Source organism: Eptatretus burgeri, chromosome 2 (assembly GCF_056783735.1).
Source record: "Eptatretus burgeri isolate ZD-2024b chromosome 2, Ebu_testis_v1, whole genome shotgun sequence".
NCBI classification, from domain to species: domain Eukaryota; kingdom Metazoa; phylum Chordata; class Myxini; order Myxiniformes; family Myxinidae; genus Eptatretus; species Eptatretus burgeri.
Window position 1 is genome coordinate 22,703,463 of NC_140962.1, and position 8,332 is coordinate 22,711,794.

General features: G+C 44.1%; 1 pseudogene; it reads left to right on the top strand.

Annotated features, from left to right (window-relative positions):
- The first annotated feature begins 4,386 nt into the window (after positions 1 to 4,386).
- Positions 4,387 to 7,659, top strand: LOC147031589 (uncharacterized; annotated as a pseudogene).
- The last annotated feature ends 673 nt before the right edge of the window (positions 7,660 to 8,332 follow it).

Here is an 8,332-nt window from a genome sequence, read left to right on the forward strand (position 1 = left end):
GCGCCGTCTGTGAAGTAGAATTGTATAAGTGTTGCCGTGTGCTCGGTAGTCGGTATTAGCTCTGCACTGTGTTTTCACTTTTATGTTTGCTTTTTGTGTAAATGGAATTGTGTTTTCTTTTTTTGTGTGCATTTGGTGGAATTGTATTTGTGTGCTTTCCGTTCGTCGCGAATAAATGTGCTTTATTCTTGAACTCTCGTCCCGCTTCGCTCGGTCTTTTCCTCCATTGAATCCCCATCTTGCTTCATGTAAAGGGTTGGTAGTGGGCTGAATACGCCCGATAATTAATCGAACCGTCGAGGTCGACGATAACACCGCTCGGTTATTCTGATAGTACGGAACGGGTCGCTAAGTGGCCCGTGTCCGAAGTCGACCTGCGGCGAGGTGTGATCGCCCGGTCTACCCTCCGCGTGGGTACTTAGGTAGTTCGAATTTGGCGAGCAACCCTATCCCACGCGGGGGCTGATTGGCTCGATCGCGGTGAGACCGAAAGGTCCACCCGTGACTGGTTCCCGGCGTTAGTCCGAGAGGGTCACGACTGGATTGTCCGTCCGGTGGGCGACGTGCCGCGATTCGAGTTACGTGGCCGTTCGCACGCCGGCGGGCGCGGAATCCGCAACAATATATATATATATATGTATATATATATATATATATATATATGTATATATATATATATATATGTATATATGTATATATCTGTATATGTATGTATATATATATATATATATATATATATATATATATATATATATATATATATATATATATATATATATATATATATATATATATATATATATATATATATATATATATATATATATATATATCTGTATATGTATGTATATATATATATATCTGTATATGTATGTATATATATATATATATATATATATATATATATATATATATATATATATATATATATATATGTATATATATATATATATATACATGTATATATATATCTGTATATGTATGTATATATATATCTGTATATGTATATATATATATATATATATATATATATATATATATATATATATATCTGTATATGTATGTGTGTGTATATATATATATTTATGTGTATATGTATATGTATGTGTATATGTATATGTATGTGTATATATGTATATGTATGTGTATATATATATATGCATGTCTATATGTATATGTATGTATATATGTATATCTATGTGTATATATGTATATATATGTGTATATATATATATATATATATATATATATATCTATGTGTGTGTGTATATATATATATGAAAAATATACATATCGAGACCGTTAGCTTATCTCCTCTTTTTGCTCATTGTCTCTTCATTGGGGGTGTGTGTGTGTGTGTGTGTGTGTGTGTGTGTGTGTGTGTGTGTGTGTGTGTGTGTGTGTGTGTGTGTGTGTGTGTGTGTGTGTGTGTGTGTCATGGTGCCTGTCCTCGCTTCAGTTAAGATTGCAGAAGAAATATCAGGATAAGTATGCTTTCGAAAGTTGCTTGTTTTATTGTCGCACCACACCTTTCTTTTTATCTCCACTTGCACACAACAACAAAAGTATTAATTCCTCTTTTTTTCCACGCATCTTTTCTCACCTGCCTGTAATAAATTATTTTGTAGAAATGTTCCCAGCTCGTTTTTGTCTTTTCTTTCATTGATCCAGCATGGTCCATATCCTGGCCCAGCCGGGACTTTATTCCTGGGTGGGTGGGGGGGGGGGGGGAAGCTATCTCGTGTTCCCACCAGACTCCTCGGAATCGCAGGCCGTCGCACACGGATAACTCCGTGACGTGGCGGGTCGCTAACCGACCATGAACGCCAATAACTCAACCACGTGACTTAGTTTATCCGGTTAAGTAAAAAATAATCACGTGATGTAATTACTGGGGGAAACGCCCTCGGTACGCCTTGTCTGAACCGGATCACTTTACCGGATTAGATTCAGCCGAGCGACACTGCCAAGGACGTACCGGCTGCATTACTAAAAGGAACAGATCGTTGGGAATAAAGTCCTGGCTAGATTAGGATACGGACCATGCTGGATCAATGAAAGAAAAGACAAAAACGAGCTGGGAACATTTCTACAAAAGGATTTATTGCAGGCAGGCGAGGAAATATGCGTGGCACTATTTATAGAGTTTATTGTTGTGTGTAAGTAGACATAAAAATAAAAGTGTGGTGCGACAGTGAAACAAGCAACTTACAAAAGCAGACACAGAGCAGACGTCTCCCGATATTTCTTCTGCAATCTTAACTTAAGCGAGGACAGGCACCATGACAAACACACACACGCACACACCCCGATGAATAGGAGTTAATGAAGAGAAAAAGAGGAGAGGAGATGAGGCTAACAGTCTCTCAATACCTTGCATGATTGACTTACCGCACCACCAATACATTTTGGGAGGATGCTCCTCTGGGCGATACATCCCTGACAGCCGGTGCATCGTCTCCTCGTCTCCTTGTCGTCTCTCAATACCGTGCTCGCTTGACTGACCATGCTATCAATACATTTTGGGGGGATGCTCCACTGGGCGATACCTCTGCCAGTCCCGCGTTCGCTCTGTCTTCATCACTCCGCCTGTCCCGCGTTCGCTTTGCCTCCATCGTTCCGCCCATCCCGCGTTCGCTCTGCCTCTGTCGCTCCGCCCATCCCACATACTCTCAGCCTCTGGTGCTCCGCCCATCCCGCGTTCGCTCAGCCTCCGTCGCTCTGCCCATCCCTCCTTTGCTCTGCTTCCATCACTCGTTCCGTCCCACCCCACTCCACCCTCTGCTCCCGCCTTGCCTCTGCTCTCTCGACTTGTGTATCTCTCTCTCTCCTCTCTCTCTCTTTCTCTCTTTCTCTCTCTCTCTCTCCTCTCTCTCTTTCTCTCTTTCTCTCTCCCTCTGTCTCCCTCTCGCCCCCTGCTGGTCGATTGTTTTCTGGGTGTGGTGTCATGGCCGTTGTGGGCTGCTGCTCTGTGTTGTAGTGAGTTTTCAGCAGTGTTGGGCACCGATAACCAAAAAGTTAACTTCGATAACGATAATCCAATAACCCAAATTTTTAAGTCCGATAACGATAATCCGGTAATTATAATATGAAGTTATCAGAAGTTAACGATAATCCGATAATGATAACTACTTTTTAAGAATAATTCAAAACCCATAGAAAAGGCTTATTTATGCTAAACCCAAGAATAAAATAAGCTTTATGCGTCTTTTTAGAGTCGATGACACCTTGTGCTGTTCGTAAAAAAAAAATCCTTTTTTTTTTTTAATTCTTCAATTTTAATGTATTTCCAACAAACACGAACCGTTTGTTTTTTGTAATTACGTAAAGATTGGTATTCCCGCCAGTAAACCGACGGCTCTTCCATGCTCGTAGTACTTATAAAGCGCCTCGGCATTTTTTGGCGTTGGCTCGCATCGGCATCGACGAGTGCCGTGCCCATGCGCATAAAACTGTGTGAGCACAGGCTCCGCCCCTTGTGCAAGTTTAATCTCGCGGGAAGTTGACCCGTTGTGTTGTTCTATTTCCTAAATAATGGCGGTGGCGGATCTCATCGTTCTGATGGTGAAAAACAGTAAAACGATAAAAAAGGTTATCGGACAAAAAATTAACGGACATTATCGGACTAAAAAAATCGAGTTATCGGAAGTTAACTGGTCCGATAATGACAAATGGAAGTTAACTTCCGATAATAGTCCGATTAAAAAAGTTAACTTCGATAATTATCTGTTATCGGATTATCGCTTTTGTGCCCAACACTGGTTTTCAGTGTCGTTTTCGTCCCCTTCCCTCTTCCCTTTTTCCTTCCCGTTGTGTTCTGTGGTGTTGTATTCGTGTTTCTTCTCCTTTGTTATCGTTGAAATAGTGAGAGCTGGCCTATTTGGGTGTGGCCTAGCTGATTTTTTTTTTGAGGCCTTTATAAGTACCTTGTTGCTTATAATCCATTTGATTTTTAATTTATTTCGATTCATTTTGTTTGACCTTCTTGTCTGGTTCGGACAAAGAGGTGATAAACTTCCATCACGGCGAATGTACGCCCTCAGCATGAGGTGTTTGAAAATTTAACTCGGAAACACGCGGTTGTTTGTGTTCCACCAGTGGGTGTCCTCACTGAGGATGTTTTATTAGCAGTCGGGGATGTAATCGGTTGTGAACATGTCCGAGCTGCGTCCCGAATGAGTCAGAAAGTCATTGTTTTCATGTCGGACGAAAACTTTGTGCAAAATATAGTGAGTACAGGTTTAACCACAGAGAGTGGCGTTTTTTATGTTGGCGTCCCCTATGGATACCCCTGCGATGAAAATTGTAATGTCAAATGTTCCACTTTTCATACCAAACGATAAACTAATATCAGTTTTGTCGCGATATGGGACAGTAGTGTCAAGGATGTCTATGATTCCACTGAGAAGCCAAGTCGAGCGGATAAAACATGTAATGAGTTTTCGTCGACAGATTTTCATGGTTCTTCCTGATCGCGGTGATGACACGGGACTGAATATTTCGTTCAAGGCAAACTTCAATGATCGTGAATATTGTTACGGCTGTGGAAATTGACAGAACACCATAAAGGTCCCTAGATCAGTTAGGCCGATAAGTCCGTGTCCAGATAGATTTCCCCACCGTTGTTTGAAGGGAACTATTCATGTTAACTGGGCTGTGATTTTTGAGTTTGCCGTTATTCTTTGCTATCGTTATTTTGGACCAACCACGTCCACCACCAACATCTTTCTCAACAACCGCTTCACAACAACCACCACCACCACCAACATCGCTCTCAACAACCGCTTCAGACCAACCACCTTCCACCACCACAACCACACATGCTTCTCACCAAACCACGCCATCCTCACCACTTCGCCGCAACCGTCAACATCTCCACACCACAAACATTGCCTCACCTTCATCTCTGAAACGACGCCATCTTTGCGCCAGCCGCGGCGAGTCTGCATCGAGCCGCATCACTGCAGGCTGACGCGGGACGTTTGCTCGTCAGATCAAGCTTTGTGATCTTGCGCAAGTCTGCTTTCCGCGCAGAGGTCAGAGGTCGAGGATCGGAGGCCAAACCGCGTCTCACCAGCCCTATAAAAGGACGAGCAGAGCGCCATGCTCGCGTTCGAGTTGGGTCGCATAGAGTTTAGTTGATCCGTCGGTCTGAGTCAGTCTGGAGAGGTCGGGGAGTCGGGAGGAAGCCAAGGAGCTGCGTGGAAGTCTGGGCTCTTGTCGGAGTCGGGAGCTTGAAGCTTGCAGTCGATGGAGAGTCTGGGAGACGCGAGCTGGAGGAGCGGCCTTGCCTGCTGTGTCGTGCGGAACCGCGCGTTCGTGTGGAGAGAGCTCGCCAGCCAGCGACAGGCGGTCCGAGGTGATTGGGCTTCGGCGCAGTTCGAGCATCACTGAGGGACGGACGGGTTCTTACAGAGCATCAACTCTAAGAGAGCAAAGACCCATTCGTTCCTCTCAAACGAGTTGCCGACTGAGGCCTGAATCACCTGGCCGCTTGGCAAGGCCCGAGCTCGACCGCGGCTACGCTAGCTGCCGTGGGGAAGGAGCATCACGGGTCGCCCAAGCGCATTCGCGTGGAGAGAGCCGGAGAGAGCTCGCCTGCCACATGGAAGGCCCGAGCTCGACCATGGCTACGCTCGCTGCTGTGGGGGCGGGACGTCGCGGGTCGCCCAAGCCAGACACTACGAGGGTGCAGGTAACCTGCAACGGTCTCGTGGGACTCGTTCGGTTTGCCAAGTCCCACGCCATAAAGACCCTCGAGGTCCAGTCTGACCCCATTGCCTTTGATGGGGTCTTTTTTCCTGCTTTTCTTTCGAATGAATGTTGTGGCACCGAGTCCCATAAGTAAAACTGTGTAAGTGACTGTACATTAATAATTGCTTATAGACGGTTGTAGCGCTTTGTCTTGCCCACGTGCCGTGCCGCATTCATTGCTTGTTCTGTATACGTGCTTGTTGGTGTTTTAGAATGACTGCATGATTGTTCCTGCATACGTAGAGTAAATAAATGTGCTGGTTTAAATGTTAACCCGTTCGTCGTGTCCTCTTTCCCTTATTGGAACGCCATCTTGCATTGCGGAATGTTAGTTGGGTTTTAAATAGAATCGGATCCGGCGAGGTTGGGCGATAATACCCGCTCGGTTATCTCAGAACGGAACGGACCGCTTGAGCGGTTCGTGTCCAAGCCGACCTGCGTCGAGGTACGGTCTCTCGGTAGGTTTCCTGCGCGAGTACTTATATTAGGTATATCGAGATTTGGCGATTGACCCTATTTCGCGCGGGTCGAATGCGGACTGGGCCGTGGTGGGGTTGAGAACCCACCCGTGACAGGGTTCTGGCGTGGTTCCAGAAAGTTACGACGAGATTGCTCGTTAGGTGGGCGAACCGGCTGCTATTGGTTAACGCGGTCGTTCGCACGCCGACGGGCGGGAGATCCCCAACAATATCAAATGTATGCTTCATCAGCTTCGTTGACGTGTTTTCTCTGTGGAGCCCTTGGTCATGTCAAACGATTTTGTCCCAAGGTTTCCTGTTCAAAGTGTGGTAAAAATGGCCATGGAGACATGGATTGCAAGAAGGATATCAACACTGCAGATCCTATAAAACGGGCTGATGTTAATCTCAATAGTTTACCGATTCCTGCTGTTCCCTCCTGTCGTGAGACGGATATTAACAAAACTCTTGTTTCCAATCCCAGCGTCGGAAATAATGATACATCACTCCCGATTACTGAAAATGAAGTAACCTCAAATTGTACAACGTGTCCTGATGCTCTTTCATGTAGTGAAGAAATGGAAGAGGATCCTGTAATTACCCCGAAAAAAAACGAAGAGCAACAGATGCTAGTTTCTCTCTCGGTACTGCAAAGGAAGTAGTTTTGGAGATGGACAGTGTCGCTGAAAACGCACTCCATTTTGTTTTTCATGTTTCGACCCTTTTTGAAGAGGAGGAGAGAAAATTCGATTCAAAAATTGAGGAAAATGAATCTCAAAGGATGCGGTTCACCTCTGTAGATAGAAATAGGAGGCAACGCTGAGGAGGTTAGTTAACACTCAATTGAACCATTACCATCACTGGTTACTAATGAGCAGACGGTGATTGACTCAGACCTCGACAGTGCCCCTCTACCCATACAGATGGAAAAAATGTATTGCAGAGTCTCCGACTGATTCCATAGATAACACGGCACATGAGGGAGAAACTGGGGTTTCGGCTCAGTTTGTGCCAGATGAACATCAGGGTAATGTAGTTTGTACCGTAGAGCTCTCCAGCACATCTCTGGAGACACTCAAGATTCCAATCGTGACTAAGGAGGCTGATATTCTCGATCCTGGAGGTACCTTGTCAGCGTTGTCAGAAACGTCGGAGTCGGATGAAGATGTTGAGGTGCCCGAGTTGTCTCAGTCTCCGATGAGTCAGTCAATGATAGCTCCTCAACTTGTACTTTCTTTTCTAAATTTAGCCTATAGACAGCGAAAAGTGGTTATCAAAGATACATTTCCTGATTTAGTTTCATTTCTCCAAACTGCGAAAAAAATAATAACAAAGCTCATTGATTTCCCATTAACAAAAGTCACAGTTTCACCGTCTTCGGAAATTCATCACGAAAGCAGGTCTTGAAATTTCGCGACAGTCGATAAAGCCTTTTGATAAAGAATGAAGAAAATCACTTTTGGCACTTTGAACATAAATGGTGGAGTTGTCGGGTCAATTTATGACAAACAACCACCAAACCCACAAAAAAATTGCAACAAAAGGTTTCTCAGTGGTTTTCATTCCTACTGCATATACTGATCAATAGAAAAAAGTCTACCAAAATCTGACATCCGGAAATGGGTTAAAACAGTCATTTTCAAGATGGCCGCCACCGGGCTTTGAAATAACTAAAACAGCTATAACTTCTTCAATAATTGTGATAAAAACATAATTGTTGGTTATGGTCTATGGTTTTAATGGATCAGCAATCCACTGGTGTCAATAAAATTTAGATCTGATCAGTATTTAACATGAAATCCAAGATGGCGGCAAAAAAATGAAGGGCGTAAAATCAATAAATTGTCTCTATATAATCAAACCTCTGTTAGGCAATCACCCAACATTTATCAAATTCTAACAAAAGGGTTTTCAGTCTTCTCTTACCAGTAATTATATGTGATGTATTACATGTCAGGGGAATGTCCCTGGCTCTGATTGAGTAGCCTATCCCTTTCTTCGAATGCTCTTTCCCTGAATGTTTTGTTTTCTGTGTTTCAGGTTTGAAGAATGAGAGCTCCTGAGATGCACGAAGATCGGTGTTCAATTTGCAAGGAGAGGCTTGAGGATGGAAGTGACGT